The 20,044-nt window shown below is 45.4% G+C and overlaps 1 protein-coding gene across 7 annotated transcripts in view; it reads right to left on the bottom strand.

The window, feature by feature from the left end:
- FAT3 (FAT atypical cadherin 3) overlaps window positions 1-13,389 on the bottom strand; it is a 422,176-nt gene extending 408,787 nt beyond the window's left edge. For all 7 annotated transcript variants that reach the window (XM_052812647.1, XM_052812651.1, XM_052812648.1 and 4 more), the window contains exon 1: window positions 13,296-13,389. The gene's annotated coding sequence lies outside the window, so the exon portion shown is untranslated. The remainder of the gene's footprint in view (window positions 1-13,295) is intronic.
- Between the last annotated feature and the right edge of the window lie 6,655 nt (window positions 13,390-20,044).

The following is a 20,044-nucleotide window of genomic DNA, read 5'->3' as shown; positions in this document are numbered from 1 at the left end:
ATATAAGACATTTTCTGCACTTTTGACTACACATCCAGTACTCTTTGCTTTACACCACCAACCCCTGATTAAATCACCACATCTGCTTCAGCATCTTTCTTCCAGCCTTGCTGTGTGAGAACTGTAAGTCTGTCTAGGGTCTTTCTCAGCTCACTGACCTACTTAGCACCACAAAGACAGGCATTAATAGATTTTTCTTTCTCTTTTAATTTCTGCTATTTTTTTCCTTTCTAATTGCTGCTTTCCAACTACAGAGTCCCTGCAAGTTAAGTGTGCTTACCTTTGTCAAGAACTTTCATCTAAAAACTACTTTCACAAAAACACAACACCCACATGCTCTCAACAGCAGACATCTCCAGCAAAGCACATTAGCAACTGCTAACCATTCTGGGTCTCCAAATTAAAAGGAACCTAGTAGTGATGCTGTCTCTCCTCTTTTTTTTAACCTGTAAACACCTTTTTTTACTCTTTTCATTCACCAATATCCTTTTCTAACAGACACTAGTGTGGTGGCACTACTGGAGGTCACTAAGCCCACCCAAGATGACAAGTGGGGAATTTTTCTCACCTGATTTCAGCCAGCTAGAAGTTTTGTACCTAATCTAAGTTAGTCAACTCCACTGCCACTGTAATCAGTAAGAGTGGACGAATCACCCATCCCAAGTGCCTTGCCAGATACCTGGGAAGGAAGGAAGGAAGGAATCCCACCTGGAAGTGCTTATCATTAACCATAGAGGGAACCTCTGCTACTAGGCTGGGGTGACCCTTTGAACATGGAATTCCTCTATCTCCAGCTCTGCCGATGATAAGGAGCCCAGGAGAATTGTCTTCTTCACAGAGGGGGTGCCAGTTCAGAGCCTGGACTCAGATAAACTGCACCTCTGTGAAGGCTCATGGGTGACTTCTGACTGCCTTAAAATCAGGATCTCTTTTCTCTGGAGAAATGCCACTTAATTACTTTTATGCCGTTATTAAGTGTCTCTTAAAGGAAAGGGAAGAGTAGGAGGGAAATCTTGAGTTAAATCAACATGCACAGCATCCTAACCAACATGACTTACTTCACTACCACTGCAGAGCAGGGCCAAGCTTGCACAATGCACAGTTAAGGATGTAGCCAGGGCTTGCACTGCTGGAGGGACTCAGGAGCAGCAAGGCAACAAACTGGGATTTCTTCTTTGCTCTCTTTCCTTATGTACTCCCTGCTATACACATAAATACACACTCTGCACAAGGACAGTCCAAGACAGCGCAAATTAAATAAAGTGACAAGAGGAAAGAGAGCCCCAAAGGCTGAAATCACAAAGCTTTGGTTTTCAGAGAAAATGCAGGTGATTCTTGGTTCCAGCTGAGCTGGATTAACAGAAAAAAAATGGTGGCAGCAGCAGAATGCGATTCCAAATTATCTTACACCCATCTATGTGTTCTTCTCATCCTCAACAAAACCAGTGAGCACATTAGATATTGGTTTAGATGGAAGTCGTTTATCAGCCAGCCTATGGCAAAAGGGAGAAGAGGGTTATACCCAACACAAAAGGAGATAGGAGCCTGCAGTCCCACCAAACTCATTTCAGGACTGGTCTCCTCCTGGATCCACCAGCTCTGTATATTACGTTAAAAGCTCCCACCCAAAGGAAACCACACAACTACTATGTAGTGTCCTCTTCTTCTTGGGCTGAACTGCTGAGCATGGTCTGCTGCTCATCAAAAATCTGAGGACAGCTGGGTCCTGTATCTCACTCAACCACTAACCCTTGTGTGGCCATGGAGCAAGTCAATTCATCTGTCTCTGCCTTGATGCCTTCATTTCTAAAACAGGAGTGAGTAAGGATCCTGTCCTTCCTCCTGAAGCCTTTTGATATTTATCAGTAAAACAAACTACATGTTTGTGGGCTGAAACTGTGTCGCCAGTACATAAGTGCAACCAAGCCTCCAGAAGGGGCTGGCTGTGAAGACCAGGGAGACCATACAGATCGCAGCAGTTCAGGGCCGTTTAGCAGCATTTTGACTCATTACCAGTCATTCCTTTCAAACTGCTCCATAAGCTGCCTCCTTTTAAACGTTTGTCTTCTGAAACACCCCCACACTGAACAACAAGATACATTAAATGCTTTCTGGGAACTCATTAGAGAAAGCTATCCTAGAACAAATCAGAATCCCTTGTCTCTGCACAAGTCTGACCATTTAAATAAATGAGGTGTGAGAGCTTGTTGCTAATCTCTCCCTAGGAGATACAGCTTTGGGACTTCCTGATGAGGGTGAGACAAGCCCACCAGGCCAACACCTGCATTGAAAACTTGACCCCCAGAGATTTTGCAGAGTTGTACAATCCAAGACCTGAAGGCGATGGGCAGTCACATCTCTCTCCAAATGAATTTGGGAAATACTCCCAAACTTGTTAGAGTCTCAGGATTTCCACTTTTCCTTTGTTTCTTGTTTCAGTGGGAAGAACCCTGGCACATAGACAAGGATGGTAAAATGGTTTCCTTGGGGAACTGTTGGTCTGCAGACTTATTTCTTCATTCCATAACTACTAAGTGAATATCTCTGGCTGGATTTGAAAGTCTGGATATTACAGAAGATGCCAAACCTTCGTATGTTCACAACACAGCCAGCGATGAAGTCTGCTCCACTCAACGTCCAAACTCTTAGGGAAGAAACGGTGGCAAAACCCACACAACTCATTCCTGTTGTTGTCCCAGTGACCCAGTGTCAAAGTCAGCTCATGAATGGCCATGAAAGACATGCTAAGAGCTAAAAAAGAATCAGTACAGGAAAGCAAGCTAGAAAAAGGTTTTTCTTTAAAATTAACAGATTGACTGATAGTTTTAAAACCCACAGTCTGGTGTGGTTTTAGCTTAATTCTGTGGGTTTGTTTGGCTCATGATAAGATAACATTACTTCAAATGAAAGGCTCTGGCTGGCAATGGGAAAGAAGAGATAAGTACAGTCCATGGCGTTTCTGCATCTAGATCTCAACAACCTCCCGACTCCTCCCAGCTGCACCTGGGGTTGACCTCCTGGAATAAGCAGTTGAAGTACTGCCATTTGCAAGGCATGGCATGCAACTCTGCATGATGGTTGGTTTTAAAATCCTGCTCTGTAAATAGCAGCTGCTCAGCAATCACTTTGCAAAGGGCTCTGCTTCCATCTCCACCCAGGAGATGAGCTTCAGCCTTCCGTCATTGCGTCACCCAGAGAGAAGGAAGGAAAGAGGCAACCAACCAGCCACATCTCCCTCAGAAAACATGTCCAAAATTAATCCAACTTTGTGATTTTCACAGGATCTCAACCCTATGACTTCCTAACAGGTATATGAAAGGGAGATACTCTCAAAGACTTCATTTTTCCTTTGGATGTGGAACGTCGCACTGATTTTATTATGGCATATTTGATCAAATGCCATGCCACAGGCAGCTCTGGCTTTAGAAGGCTGTTTTGATAGACCTACAGCTGAATATTACTGCAGATAAAGCTACCCTAAAATCCAGCCCTGAGCTGTCACTCCCATTACACTCAGAACTGTATAACCAAGCGAAGCCTTAAATTACAACCCAGGCTTACATTTTTAAATATTTGTTATAGTTACCCCTGGATACTTTGCTGTGAAACTTGATCAACGTGTTGATATATGCAGAGATTAAGTCATCCAGCCTCTACTGGCAGGGAAACGAACACTCACGAGAAGTCACTTTTCTTTTTGTCTGAAACCCAAAGAATCAGATTCTAATCTCAGCTTCACTGTGGTGGATTGAAAACGACTCTACGAATGCCAAGAACTACTTAACCAAGAGGACAATACAAACTAGGACTTCTGCTAACCTTCAGCAACAAATATAGTTATGCTGTCAGTACAATAAAGATAGCCCACACATAAAGTGCACCCTGAAGGTGGCCAGTCCTATTATGAATAACTTTAAAACACATAAGAGCAACATTATTTAAACTCTGTAAGGATGTACCACAATAACAGCCACAATCCTCAGTGTACACATGCACTGCACAAGAACTCCCACTCCACACAGGATAATGACCTACATAATTTCTGCTTAATGATTCCTATTAGAGCCGGTGCATATCTCCATGTAACCCCTGAAGGGCATCTGCAAGAACGGCCATGAGCACAGCATGCTCCGTGGCCGTGACAAGCTCCTCGCCCAGCCTGCCTTCTGCACACTGCTGCTGTGCAAGCCCCCAGCCGCCTGGGACCACCAGCGGCCACCACGTGTACTTGGGCTCACAAGCTCCTGCCTCAGTGGACGGCTGACCTCTGGCTGCTAGAGAGCAATTTTGGTCCTGATGGCAATATCTGAACAACCCTCAAGATGCAGGGTTGACATACCCACCAGGACTACCCAAATGAGTAATGATGCTCCTAAGATGCCAGCAATGCATCAGTCGGGAGACAAATTACTTTTGATGTAAAAGGCTTAGCTCTCTTTCATGCTGGCACAAGGACTGGGGATGTCTCACTGTGGCTGAGCACTGGGGGAAGAGCACACAGTGCATGAAAAGCGACAAAAGTGAAAAAGGTAAACTATATGCACAAGAGATCGTTACAGGATGCTTCAGATTCCCCCCTCTTGCCAATGACCCTCTTGATCCAGACGTGAGCCGGGCTGGTACGCTGGGCAGACTAACTAGCTCCCTGCAGGGCATACACTGCAAGCAGACTGTGATAGATCTGTTACATCTGCAGGAGTGATGGAATGCTAAATTCATTTTGTAAACGCTTGGGCTAAGAAGTACTTGCACAGCACAGAAATTATGAAGCCAAAAGGAAATCTCTCAGAAGAGTCAGCGAGAGAAGCGATGTGAATTTCTGCAATAAACACGCTCCTTCAGCCTTTGTCTGCCTATCACAATAATGACTTATTCAAAGCTTCTGGGAATAGGTAGTAAAATTCCTTTTATTATTATTATAATCATCTTAACTTTTACAGATAAAACAACAAACCAATAACATAAGGGATGAAACATGCCCAAAGCTACCAACACTTTGAAAAGAGTAGAATCTGGTTTGGTCTCAGCCAGATCCTTTGTACATCATTGTCTCCCAGAATCTATGTGCAGACACACTTTCTGCTTGCGCGTACAGTTAGCTAATGAAAAACCAAGTCTGAAAGTACATTTTAGGCTTGTCAATCTAAGAACACCAAAGAAAGACATTAACCATGTTGTTTTAACCACGCTGAAAATCTCACGTATTTAAGACAGCTTTAAAGAAAAAAAAACAAAACACAAAAAAAACCACCAACAATCCAGTTAAGGTAAAGGCTAATATAGCTAAAATTCCCTATCCATCTTTCTCCCTCTCCCAATTCCCCAACCAGGTACCTAGCATAGTCCAATACCCCAAAACTTCTATGTTCCTTCACTGAGTCACCATCATCAGAAACCTGCACCCTCCCACTGTTTCTTTTCCCATCCTTTGCTCCTCAATGTTTGTTAACCCACACCCAGACATGGAAGCCACTCATCTTGAAATCCTCTCTCTCCTCCCTTCCGCTTTCTCCTTAGTCTTCCCACACTCACACCCTACATCTGAAAAAGTCAGCAGTGGATCAGCGGATATTTACTAATGTTCAAGAATCATTTTAGCTGTCACTAAAAAACTCCAAACAGAGGGAAACAGCTCTGGGAAGGATGTTCCAGGATGCAGCTTCTGGAAACAGCTGAGGAAGCAGAGAGAAAGAAAAAAAAAAATCCTCATCCTGCTGCTTTAACATAGTATGCAGGTCTTTTCCCCTATACCCTACTAATCCATAGGGAATAACTGCAGGCTTCATTTCCAGCAGGGCCCTTCAAGCTCTCTCTGTCTACGTTATCTGCTGGTTTGCTCCAAAGCAGAGCCCAAGCGTGCACTGTGCAAGCTCAGAGGACAAGGACCCCAGCATGAATCCAGCTAAACCTCACCATGTAAATTCGCCCGAAGACAAACCAATGCCAAACAGAGACATCACGTATTGGTGAGATTCAATTCTCAAAGCCCCATCAGCAGCGTACATGCCTCGCCATTTATTCCTGACCTCACGATATGGCTGCAAAAGCACACAGAATATTTGGTTACAGTCCTAATGATCTGTATCACAATGCTTTTTCCTAATGCAATAAACCACACCAAAGGAGCCTTGTGGGCATCTTTAACTATTCCCTGCACAAACCATGCTGGGTGAAGAACCTCCCAAACAGATGCTGCTGTGTGAAGCGGAGGGAAGCGGGCCAGCAGCCCGCTGCAGGGCAGCAAGGCAGGCCGGCGAAGCCCCATCCAACGCATCAGAGGAGATCCAAAGCTCACACATCATTTGAAGAGAGCTGTGTCCACACATGGAAGGTCAATAGCAAGACTTTAAAACCAGCCTGCTCCATAAAAACGCACAAGAACTCCAGCATTATCCAACCTCCAGGCTCCGGGCAAGCAGCAGAGCTGCTAGGATGCTTTACCAGCACACGGCCCCTCGTCTCTGTGCCACCCCTCGTGTCACCCTCCAGCTCTTCCATATCTGATAACATTGAAGCCTTTTGGCTCCTGGAAAGTAGCAGCTGCCTTTTCACTCCGCATCCCGGCCCTGAATGAAAACCTCCAGCTTAAAGTAACAATAGTAATAATTATTATTACTGTTGTTCCACCCAATCCTCTAGCTTCTTTGCCAGAGGAACATTTCCTTTTGGGTAGCACAGGTTTTTTCTAGGTCCAGACCACTACAATAATATGAACAACCACTATCAAGGGCAAAGCAGGAACAGAAAATGACTTTTTTCCCAAAGTGCAGGAACAAAGAAAAAGGACGGTCTCTTCCAAAGGAAAACAGCAATTAGGCTTCCTTGAAGATCCTAACAGCGAATAGTGGTATCTGAATTTTGACTAAAAAAATATCACAGCAAGCCTCTGCAAAAAATGCCCATGTAAAACCTCAGCTCTGGGTTTACCGACTGCCAGCGTATCCATCATATATACATTGCACTGCAGTGAAAAACCATAAAGCTAGGTCATCCCAACACAAGCTGACAACTCCACCTTGCATGCAATTACACCACAAAGATGCAGCCATGCAAGGACTTAACTCACCTGACCGCAGCATGAGCTGCCGTTACTTAATTGCCACTTAAAGGATACGAATGAAAGAATTTCAAACACCAGCTTTCAAAAAAAAAAAAAAACCAAACCCAAAGCAAACCTACCCCAAACATGTAAATGTCAAAATTATTAACTAATTATTTAAATATAAAGTCAATAAATTATTTCACCCTGTGGCAGAACACAGAGACATCCTCTTAAGACTCTGGGTACCGTGATTTGTTTAAGCAATATGGGACATAATCATGTTTAATATTAAAAAGATACCAGTGCAACACATCTGATAGCAAAACTGACATTTATACTGTCATTATATGCACTTGTCACTAAATTTAATCTGCATTATCACAAGAAGTGCTCAGATGGTTCAAAAGCAAAAATATAATGTATGTTCAATTTTATTTAGGAATATTAATAAGCTCCTTTATTTTAAGATGTAAAACATTAATAGTTGTTCTGAAGAGGGCTCACTTTTAACCTTTAACAATATTCAAGTGGCTGTAATTTTTATCGGATTGTTTGGATTCTGATTTAGCTCAAGTCCTGAAGCTACAATTAAACTTACAGCTACCTTCTCTCACTAGGCTTCCTCCAACAGCTGGAATAATCTTTGAAGTCTGCAAAGACACAGAAGAAATGTTATTTACAGCCAGTTTGCACAGTGCAAGCAGAGACAAGTTGCGTTGTGCATTTCCAGGGCTGGTGACAGACCATTTCTCACCAGCACTACAGGAAGTCATCGAAACTATTTTCCCCTCCCCAGGCCCTCTACAGGACCAAGCTAAGAAGCTGAAAATGCTGCAGGGCAGGATTTTAAGTGCCCTGAATGGCCCCAAACAAACTCTCATTACAGTCAGCATTAAACCTCACTACCACCTCCACTGAAGACAGAAGTGGCCTAACTCAGCCTGTTGATGGCCACCTGCCTGGAAAGCCCAACACATCTCAGGATGGGATGCTAAACCCATTTAAAAATAAAAAATAATTTTAAAAATCACAGATGCCTTTTAAAGCAGAGAGAAATCCACTCAGACAGTAGGGAAGGAAGGAGGATTTCAGCCCAGAGGAGCCACCCCACGTGTTGCCGCATCTCTCCAACCAGCTCTGCAGCGGAGGGATGGAGCCGTGGACTCCGCAGGAGCGGAGAGGCAACACCACCGAACCCCTGCGGCTGAAGCTGCGCCGCGTTGGCACGCGTGTAACGATCAAGGCAACGCTCGCTGATGTCAAAGGAAGTTACGCTCACGCACTGAAAGCCATACAATTAGTAGTGTCATTATCCAGGAGAAAGAAATAAAATATTGTTTTCTCCCAGGCAAAGCCACTGGTGTTTTTCGTTTGTGTTAGCTTGCTGTAAGTGCCTGCAGGGTCCATGCTTTGATTTACTGTGGATGACGGGCAGTACAAGCACAGACACGTTTAGGTATAATTATTATACTAGCCGGGCTCTTACACCAAGAACAGCAGCAAAATCAACAACAGCTCAATAAGACAATGGAGAATTTTCCAACACAAAACCCTACATCCCTCACATCAAGGTCTGCTCTTGATTCTTTCAAAAAAAAAAAAAAAGGACTGAAATCAGGAGGTTTTGAGATCAGGGGTAGCCTTGCTACTAATCCGATGGAACACCAATTTCACCCAAAATTACTTTGTATTTTGCAGTTTTCATATGAAGCTAAGCAAAAAACAAGCTAAGAACAGTGTGTCTCTCAAACCACCACATGATGCATATTCTAGTCCAGGACCCAGCAAGTCCTGCCTCCAGCTCCCTGCTCAGCCCTCAAGTCCAAGCATTAAAGAGAATCTGGTACTTAGGCTCTAGACGACTCACAGAGCAAAGGATATACTAACGGTTATCATCAACTCTTTGAATTGCACTTATAAAAAACCGCCAACAAACCCAGAAGCTGGAAGTCCGTGCAGATCCCAGAGCAGAGGTTTGAATGGCAGTCCAGCAGGGTTTGCTCGGATCCCTCTTCACAGCACTGCCATCTTTTGCATCCTGACAGTACTAACAGTGCCCAAAACTTACTTGCCATTGATACACTCATCGAGATTTTAACACCACTAGTATGACTTCAGGGTTTGACTCAATGCCTGTTACGATATCTATTATTTTTTATACTGGGACAAAATGAGGCCTATGCACTTACCTAAATTACATGAGAATTAGGACTGTTTTGGTTTAGATACGTAAATTCTCACAGAAAACAAACTAAGAGACACTAACAAGGTATAATTTATAACTGTTTAAGATATTCTCCTTATTTAAGTCTTATTTAAGGACATAAGGATGCACATTGAAGACAGGCTACTCAGTTCCACAGTAGTTTATATTTTCATCCCTTTCATCGTCATACATGAGCAAAATAGCTAAAAGTCTGGGGTGAATGCAAGGTAAAAGAATGTACTGTAAAAGAAAACTGTCTGCACTGGAATTACAGACACCAACGTGTTTCCACTGTAAAAAAAAAAAAAAAAATTAAAAAATATCAGACAGATCCAAATACCTCAATCCCAGTCAACATTTTTGTTGTACATTAACAAATCTTCTTCTATGCTGTTGAATATAACAAACTGAAGCAACGCATTCCTGATGAAAAGACCAGTTTTATTACATGGCCATGACCTGGACCAGCTTTCAGCCAGCACTGATTAAATGCAAATTCTGATATTCTGCACCACACACCTTCCACATGGTAAAAAAAAAAATCAAACACTTCCCATTTGTTGCTGTCATTTAACATAAAAAAATTATATGGATGCTGGATATAGGAAGCGTCTCTGAGAACAGCGCACTAGATCACATACGCATAGAAAACTCAGTGTGTAAGGGCTAAGTAGGGTTGAATTAATGAATGTACTGTTGCTTCACATATTGAACGTCTGTCACTGACCCGATAATTTGCACATGCAGAAGCAGGGACTGGGGGATGCACTGGCTGCAGCCACTGACAACTCCCTCCACTGCAGTCTCAAGAAGCTAATCTTGCTCAGTTCAGATTGCTTGATCCATGCTCCTGGGAGTCACTGAGGACATGAGCAATGAGACAGTCAGCATGTGTCCACATTTGGGATTTTATTTCCATTCGTATCTACCCTGATTTCCTTCCCAGGAATGCTGTGCTTGTGAAAGGCACAGAGTGACACCCTAAGAGACTTAACATCTTCTCTGCACTAACAGTCAGTCTGGGTGGCAGCAGAAAAGCAAAAGCTTCCCTAGAGCATACACCAGCATTCCCAACAAGACGGGACAACTACTTCTGGATTGAAGCGTTGGCCCATTGTCACCCATGGCAAAACTCCCACTGAAGTTAGCAGAGCCAGGATTCCACCTCTGTTGTAGTGATTTTGACCCCCTGCCCATTCTGCCTTGGGACTTCCAGCCAGCATAATAAGGGTCTTAACAGTGCCAGCAGCTTTTGTTTTATGAACTGCAGGCAGAAGTCGTGAAACCTTTTGCATAAGCAACCAAATACTCATCAGACAGTTCAGAAATTTAAGACAGCGCCGAACTGTAAGGGATTCAAACCTGCATCCAGAACTATGATGTTTTGCATTGGCACACCATGCTAAAACAAACCTTATCCTAACCAACATTCTGTCCTTCAGAAAAAACTGACTGTAAATACAAGTGGTATGAGTGCAGTTGGCATGTGTCAGAAGACATTTGAGAACTCAGCACAGAAATACATCTGTAGTGGAACAGCAGCTACAAACTGCTCCTAACAAGCAATGGCTAAACACCCTAACTCTCTCCTAATTGCTCACTTCATTGTATTTGACAGAATCCATCAACCAGAGTACATCATGTCACAACAGCACAACTTGATAGCAGGAACCGTGACAACATAACCTGGTGGAATAGAAGGCCCTCGTGTCAGAAACGGAGCAAGCCAGCAGTTAGGGAAACTGGAGGGATTATAGCCCATCACTGTCCTGCACACACAGGGTAACAACACAGTAACGTAACAGACAGTTTAGGAAGCATCCTGCGTACCGCTGGCACACAGGTACAGAGCGCAGTCACGAAGATGCCAACAGATGCTATGTTAAGAATCAAACTTAGAAAAAAAAAAAAAAGGAGCAAAACTAAAGAAAAAGACAGTACGATTTGCTGCATCAAGGCAAGTACAGCCAACCTGCTGATTTTCTACAACACTAGCACCACCAAAGGATCAGGCAGAGGGATATCCATAGTTTCCAGCCCTGCAGTACATTGGCTCCTACCTGGCTCTCTCAACAAGACTCCAGTGTTTTTTGAACACAAAGATCACGCCTGTAAGTTCTTTCTCAGCAGCACTCTCCAAAGGCAAGCTGGCTCTGGAGGGATCATTCCTTCTCTCCTCGCATCCACCACCAAGTGTCCCCCCCAAGCAACAGAAGTAACTTTTTGTTCACTGAAGGATAAGCCCTCTGTATGTCAGCAGGAAGAAAAAAAGGCAGCCAAGAACTAGCCAGGCTATTTTGCCTTGTTCTGCTTTCCCAGCTAATGCTTATACCCTCCCCGCAACTTCTCCGGACTAGGGATAAGCCCTCAGTGAAAGCACAGTCCGGGCAGCGACCAGGAAATGGTGCAGCACTTCTGCTCTGCATTTCTCATAGCTCACCCTCTCCTGATTTTTAATTCCTTTGCTGAGAACTCAAACTAGATTTCATAAAGCAAAGCATTTGGTAAATGAGAGATAAGTTAAAATGCCTGTGCCCGTGAAGAAGACATTTTTTTTTTCCTTTCTTTCTGCTGGACAGAGATTGGTTAAGGATCCGCGAAAGCCTGATCAAACGATGCACCTCGCTAAGCCTGTCTGACAGCGCTGCAAAGGGAAAGCAAATGAGTAAGAAGGAAAGCATGCATTTCCTCGAGTCTCTTCGTTTTAACCAACCTTGATGCTTTAGTGCCTCTGCCGGGATGCCAGCGCTGACTTCCCTTTATGTCCCATTTACTTGCATTTATTTTAATTGGATCTGGGACTAAGGACACTAGGCAACCCTTAATCCTCCCAACAACAAAGCAAGGGCACGAAGCCACCACGAACAATAACCAAAAAAAAAAAAAAAGGAAAAAGACACCCACTGATGCGTTTCTCGGGGCAGCGCGACTCTCTTTTCCTCCTGCAAATAATCCAGCGGGGTTCAAAAAGTGGGCAGAAGAGGCTGGATTATTTCCTTTAATAGCAGAAGTTCGGAGCTGGGAGAGCCACGTTTAACCCCTCCCCAGCCGGAGCAGGTTCCCTCCAAGCGCCTCCCCACGCATGCACCCCCCCAGGCATGCCCCAGCCCTTGCACACACACACACACACACACACTTGCACGGACACACGCTGGCAGACACTCACACACGGTCCGAGTTTCGGGCGTCCCGGGCACGCTGCGGGCGGTCCCACGGCAGCGCGGCGGGGCTGGGGACCCTCCTGCCTCTGCCCCGCGGAGCCCGGAGCCACCAGCCCCGGCAGAGCCCGGCAGGAGCCGGGGGGGGCACGGCTGGTCCCCCCGCTGCCCCCAGCGCCCCCGCCCCGGGGCAGGGCGCTCCCCCCCACCTCCGACCAGCGCCCCGGCGTCGGTGCCTGCAAATGGGGAGGGCGAGGCGAGCCCTCCCTTCTAAAAACATTTGGGGAAAAAAATACATACATAGAGAGAGAGAAAAATACGAACAGGCAGGTCCTCCGGTAACATCCCTCTCTCCCCAGCCCAAGCAGCTGCAGCCAGTCCCCGGGCTCAGCCAAGAGCAACTGCAGCTGAAGAGCAGCGACAGACACGCACACCCCCTCTTTCCCTCGCCCGATCCCTGCGACAAAAAAAAAAAAAAGGAAAAAAAAGAAGAAAAACATTTAAAAAGCAGCGAGGAAAAAAAAATGAAAAACTGAAAACACAGCTCTTGCCTGCATGCCAGCTAAAACCCGCTGCGAAGCGGGGAGCGAGCCCAGGAGCAGCCGCCCGCCGCTGCACCTTGCTGGGCAAAGTGGGAGAGCGGACTCGCCGCCCGCAGGGAAGGGAAGGAAGGGAAAAGGGAAGGGAAGGGCAGGGGAGCGGGGGGTGACAGTGGCACACGGGGACAGCGCCCGGCCCCGCTTCCCGGCGGAGCCCCCGCGGCGGAAGTTTCCCCAAGTGGCGGCCGCAGCCCCCCGCGCCCCCCGCGCCCCGCCGAGTTTGCCCGGCGGAAAGTTTCTCCGCCGTCCCCTCCGAGCCCGCTCTCCCGAGCCCCAGGCGGGTTACGCACCGGCCGGCTCAGCTCCGGGGGCTGCCCCGCGGCCTCCCGCGCCGGGTCTCCATGCCGCCCCGGACGCCGCTGGGGGCTGCGGCGGGAGGGAAGGAGGGAAGGGAAGGGAGGGAGGGGAGAGGGGGCGATCCCCGCCCGGCCGCCGCGCCGAGCACAGCGCAGCCTGCCGGGAGCGCGGCCCGCGCCCGCCTCCCGGCCCGCGGGGAGGGACCGCCGCCGCCGCCGCCCGCCCCGGCCCCGCCCGCCGCGGGGCTCCCACCGCCCCGGCCCCGGCCCCGGGGCAGTCGCCGAAGCGCTCCCGGAAAGTCTCTGCCTCCCCCCCGGCCCCCCAGGGGACTCGCCCCTCGCCCAAGGTCAGCCGCTCCCGGAAAGGCGCCGGGTGGCCCGCTGTCCCCCCCCCCCCCGCTCCCCTCGGGGGTCACCGCTCCTCTCCTGCCGTCGCGCCGCCGGAGGAAGGCGCTGGCCGGGCGGGCACGCCGGCTCTGTGCTCACCGGCTGCCTTCCCCGTCCCTGCCCGGCTCTGCGCGGCTTTCCCTGCGCCCTGAGCGGTGCGGCGGGAGGTGGAGGCGGCCGGGGGAGCCGGGTAACCCCCCCCCCCCCCCCCGGGGTGAGCGCTTTCGGAGCAGCGGGGCCGGCTCCTGCGTACCGGCGCCATCGCCACTTGCCTGTAAGCAGAGTTATGCTGCTGAGCCGTAGGTCTGTGACAGTCTGTGACACTCCGCTGCAAAAGCTACACCTGCCCAAAGAGCTGCTCCCTTTGGCTTTACTAGCGGGGAAATACATTTAGTGCCTTCTGCGCCTTTGAATTGATGTCCAAGTTCCCGTTCTGCCTATTTTAATAGGATGTTCTGATGAGGCACCTGTTTGATCATCCGTTCGGTTCCTTCTCTAGCAGGGGAGCCCAGGCCCCTGCCTGACCAGCTATCTCGTTCAAGAGAGAGAAATCACTTTCACATCCCTTTTCCTTTTTTTTTTCAAACAGTGGCTACCTTCAGCTATTCCTTCCTCTCCGAGAGCTTTGAAGTGCTGCTAATTTTGTTTGTTTTCTAGTCTGCTGCTCTTTCACTTTGTCCATGCCTCCCACTTGGCTGCAGGTCACAAATGCTAAACCAAAGTACAGGTAAGAAGGTCCCCGTGAGGACCAGCAGCGTAGTGCCCTTCACCGACTCCATAAAACACTCACATGCCCCGGTCAATCTGCTGCTGTAATTTAGTGTGAAGGTGAAAAAACAAGTGAGCAAACAAAACCAACCAGCAACTCCACGCTAATCACAGGGACCAGGCTAAGAATCACAAAGCAGGAGGACATGGTCTGCACTGTGAAAAACGAGAAGGAAAATAAATACAAAAACTGCTTGTAAAATTTACCAGCTGAAATTGGAAGTTCTGCAATGGAAGCGTGTAACGAATACCAGCTTTGTCTAAAATCTACAACAGAGTTAATGATTTTATACCCACCACCTGGTTGCATTGGTCATGGAAGGTGATCTTGTGCAAGTCACCTTTCCTAACAGGTTGTTATCAATTGCATTAAAAAGCTATCTAGAAGTCACAAGAAAAGATCAGAGCCTTACTGTGTCACTCACTAAATAAACACAGCGAGGAAATGTCCTATTCCAAAAAGCTCATAATCCGCATCGACAAGACAAATTTAGAGTGGGAGGAAAGTGTATTATGCTGCAGATGGTACTGAGAAAGAAACCAATTTGCCCAAGGTCATGTAGGAAGTCTGTGGCAGAGCCAAGAACTAAACACAACTCTCCTGAAACCCAGTCTAAAAATAGTGCTTGATAATTGCACATAAACTCCAGAAAACACACATTACACAGATAATCATCTTTTGACCAGTATTTTGGAGGTACTGGGCTCCATTTCATTATAATTTTCAACTGCACTGATAACTGAACGGTCACTTTCTAAATTTAAACCACATTATTTGAAAGTCCTCTATCCGGAAATTCATATAGTGGAACAAAAGGCACTAACAGATAGCATCTGGGTGAACGCAGATGCCTTCTGAGTGTGTCTACTCCTGCCACCCGCTTCCCAAGGGGAACCAGAAGGGTGTCCAAATCTGCACCTTTGTCTTGGGAGGAGGAGATCCTGCTCCTCATACTGTTTTCCTGAGGCTTCAAGGAGCCATGTTGTCCATACCCATCCATACCCACATTCTGCCTGGTAGCAGTACCCCGGATTTGATCCCATATTCCACCATGCCCTGTTTAGCCCCATTATTCTCTGGAATACAGCTTTCGTTTGCTTTTATGGCAAACCTGTCTCAGGTCTCAGAAGGTGCCATCCCTGTGTCCTCTTCCTATTCCGGCTCCCTCTTACTGGTTTTCTTAACCAATGCCCAGGCGTTTCTTGCGATGCAAAACCCACACAACTGGAAAACAACAGTAACATCGCGTTGCACCCTTCAGGCACCCTTACTTGTCACTTAGGAAAGCTATTTACACATACATTTAGTGAATGTTACAATGTATAAATGCTAATGAGTATTAGTAGAAGTAGTTAATGCAGTTTTCCTTATTAATCAATCCTACCAGCATGGTAATGATTTCTGTTGTTCATCTGGAGCTTCCTCCAGCAGGGAGTGAGCTCTGTTGATTAGCAAGACCATTTTGCATGTATATAACGTTTTTGTTCATCTGTAACAATCTCATTATCGTATTTTTTTCTCAAGGAGGTGAGCAGTTCCCAACTTATGCTTAAGGAGTAACTAGGGCAGAAGGAATCACATTCTCTCCCATACCACCATTTTACAGTCTTGTATCTGTCAGGTTCAGTAGAATTTACACCACTGTGAAAGAGGATCGGGAGCAGGATGGCTGGGATGCCCCAAATCAGGTAACAAGTCAGGGATGGCCAGGAGCAAAGCTCCTAGCTTCACACCTCAGAATAATTTGCTATTTTGCAGCAGGTCTTTGAAGGTAAACAGCTTCAAATGACTATTGGAAAGACAGTAACGTAACTATCGTGTCTGATTAATAATGTCATCATGCTCTACAGATACAGACCAGGAAACAGCTTTTAGGTTCCTGCATCCTGAATAGCGAGAAGAATTTCTCCTCATTTTCCTGCCAAGATGATCAGATTCAGGAAGATGTGAGTAAACCACTGCGACAACAGAGTATTTCACTTTAACTCAGTAATTTACATTGTAATGATCATAAATAATTCAGCTAGTATAAATAAAAATAAATCCAAGCAGAAAGAAAAGGTTTTCCTAAAGCTTCAAGGTTCAGAAGACAGGAAGACAGGTTTTAGACCTGATGTTAACTGAACCAGTAGTGAGGTATTGAAGCTGAATCTCAGCACACTACCATAAATTATGAAACATTGACATTTCACTTTGAATTAATGCAAGGGGCTATTTATACACTGTTTTAGAGACAGTTGCCTGGGCAAATTAATACACTTTTTTCCTTCACTAGGCCAAACATTAGCCACACTGCTATTTTTCAAAAAGTATCCAACTATTTGCATATTGAAAATGTTTTAATAAAAACTGTCCCCCAGGGCTGCTGTGTGAGTTACTTTGAAAAGGTAATCAGTCATCATTCACTGGCTCCTTGATCCAAAATCCAACTTCGTTCAAAATACTGCCGATGATTTTCAGTGTGAGAGGTTGCTTGTTTTCAGGGAATTGCTTTCTGTTTGTAGGACCACAGGCCACCAACACGGGAAAAGGCGTTCAATGGGCTACGACTGCCTTTCTGTGCTTGCTACCAATAAAAGGTCTGGATAGCAGATAGCAGTGGAAGAACTAGGCATGAGCACGTAACAAAAATATTCACTATACTTGCCTGAAATTTGAACTTTGGATGTGAGTACGTCGTGAAACATCAGTTTATTGCTCATATTGGCAATGCTTTTGTCTTTTTTTTTTTAAAGGGGGAAAATTATAACACTCCAAAGTGACTTTTTATGAGACTACTTTTTACAGATCAGTGGTTTATGTGTCACTTCAGTAAAGCATTGGTTAAGAATGTGCTTAAATACTGAATGGTTAGACTTAGAAACAGTGCTTAAGTGCTTCACTGAACTGGGGTTTAAAATAATTAAAATAATTACTCGAAACATCATCCGAATGATACAAAAATCACTAATCACTTTTAGCAAACTCCTTGAGTTTCGGGTCCATCATTATGAACAAGATACTCTGGTATCTCCTGCTCAGAGCCTTTTCTTTATCTCAGAGATAAAATCTCCTAAATCAGAAGTGCCTCAAGACTGATGTGAACAAGTCCCATATCCCTCAGGTAGTTTTCTGACTATCTGGATCCCTGTAGAGAGGGAGCCTCCTGGTCATACCAAGGACTTCTGTAAAAATTTCTTGCAGCTTTTTTGTCTCTTCTCACTTCTCATGGCAGTGGATAACACTAGCAAAGTGTTAAGAAAGTTAACAAGTAGTGACAGTGCTCATAGACTTCTCCAGAAACATGATGTGGCAGCACAAGACAGCTCAATGGTGACGACACCAGAAATTTGCTTCGAGGCCATTCTTCGTGTTTCCTCAAAAAGCGATTCCTACACAAATGTTATTCAAGGGCATTGTGTGGCACTGCTCTGCAGGAGGGTCAGCAACAGAGGGGTTTGCAGCCTGCAGGTGCTACCACAGGAATAATTAAGGGGATAGGTGAGGCACATAGCTTATCGCTAGTTAGTGGTGCTGTTCAACAAGATAGATGCAGGAAACATTGCATCGGGGTTTTACCACATCTCTCCATCTTGTTTAGAGACTGCAATGAGATCACACATCAAAAAATCCATTCTGACAGTGCATATTGAAGTATTTCTCTTCTATTATGCCAGATTATGCCTTGCAGCACAAAACTATTAGCATTACTAGCAGCCGAACGTCAGAGGTTTGACTTAAACTCACAAAGTGAGGTCATGCGGCGTGGAAGGGAACCATTCAAGCTGGGGTGTCTGCAATTTCCACCATTTGAATGATTCAGTAATATTTGTGAAGGACTGGGTAAGCTTTGATTGTTTAACTTTGATTATTTAAGTTTGCTTTGCTCTTTGCTCTGTGTCACTCATCCCAGCCATAGCCCAGTCTCACTCGAGCCTGGCTGCGTGTAGCGCTGGCTCCAAAAGCAGCGGATCAAAATCCACAACCTCCCTTTGCAGGGAACAGACCTGCCAGTCAAAGAGGGTTGCGGTGTCATCAATGAGCTGAAGGCAAATCACGGGAGGTGATGGTGGAACCTCCATCAGGGTAATAGGCTGCATTTGATGGCTTGATCTAACATATCAAATCCTGCTCACAGAAAATTGAGAGCAGGGTTTTGTGGCTTTTTTTAAAACTTTATTTCATTGAAACAGATCTGAGAGAGGAAGGAAGTGCTGTGTGGAGCCAGAAGTTTCCCATTCGTCTCAGTTCTGCCAGTGAGATTCTAGGTAGCTCTTGACCTCTACCTTAACCTCCTTGAGTTTGATTTCCCGTTTTGAAAAAATAAAGAGAGAGTCACTGGGTATCATAAGACAAAAAAAGATGATCTTTTTGTGAATTTATGGGTTGAATTGCAGTTTGGTTCCCTATTCTGCTATCTGTATCTTGTAAGACTTTAGAGAAATCATGGGTTATCTCTGTGCCTCAGTTTTTCTGTCTGTGATACAAAAACAGAAACTATTTTGGTCTGTCTCCTGTTTTTAGACAAATAAACCTGCCTATTGTTATGTATTTTACAGTGATCTACCTTCTAGAGGTCTGACTTCGACTGAGGTCCTTTAATTTTAATAACAGTTATTCCGTTTTTTTTCTGAGATTTCTCCTTGGAGTACTCTGAGGTCAGTGGAAAGATACTGCAGAAAAAGTACATGATGTTAGTTAATACACAAGAAAGAATAAAATGAAAGCAACTTGATTTTATAAAAATTGTGAAAGGTCCTGCAACCAGACAGTAGAAAGCCCCAATGATTCAGGATACCGTGCAGCGTAAGGGAAGGACTGATCTTACCCACAATAGTTTTGTATAGCTTTTTCTGTTCATTGCACCAAAACCCAACTCCAGTAAACGTTTAAACATGTGCTTAACTTGATAGACATGAGTGGCTTTTTGACTTCAGTTTTAATGCACATTTAAGCTTAGGCATGGCTGTTTGTGGGGTGGGGATTTAGTATGGGATTCCCTGGTCCTTTACACACATGATTTCATTAGGTGTTGTCTGTTTCTGTAGCACTGCCTTAGGGCATGAGCCAAGCCCAGCTGAAGCCAGGGGGAATCTCTACAGATTTTGATGGCAGTTGGACTGGACCCTTTATAGGAAACTAAAACAGATTTTGTGGAACATAAAAGCCAAAAAAAAATCCTCCTAAATTTGTGGGGATGAAATACTCATTTCCTGTTTTAGGACTAGAGTCTTTATAAATCAAGCTTCTAACCAGAGCAAAATTTTACCAGCTGTACTATAAACCACTGAAAATAAGGGGAAAGTATAACATACTCTTAGCAAACCCTTAGTTTTAACTGAGCAGAAGGCATTGCTTGGCTGTGCATAACAGTTCAGCAGGAGATAATGATCGTGTTTATTTGGGTTCACAGGTTCTCTTGCTGTTGTATGCTTTCATGGTACCTGTTTTTAAAAAAAAAAAAGTCTATAAAGAATATATTTACAAATGCCAGCTTATCTGTAGTTCTGTGCCATAGCTGTCATCTCACATGAGGTGAGATGACTTTCGGTTGCCATGCCAAGCCATCCTAGCTTAACTTGTATCACAGCTCCAGTTTCTGCTGTTG

Source organism: Harpia harpyja, chromosome 17, assembly GCF_026419915.1.
Source record: "Harpia harpyja isolate bHarHar1 chromosome 17, bHarHar1 primary haplotype, whole genome shotgun sequence".
Classification (NCBI taxonomy): domain Eukaryota; kingdom Metazoa; phylum Chordata; class Aves; order Accipitriformes; family Accipitridae; genus Harpia; species Harpia harpyja.
Note: the sequence above shows the minus strand (reverse complement) of the source record. Positions and strands in the feature narration are given on the sequence as shown.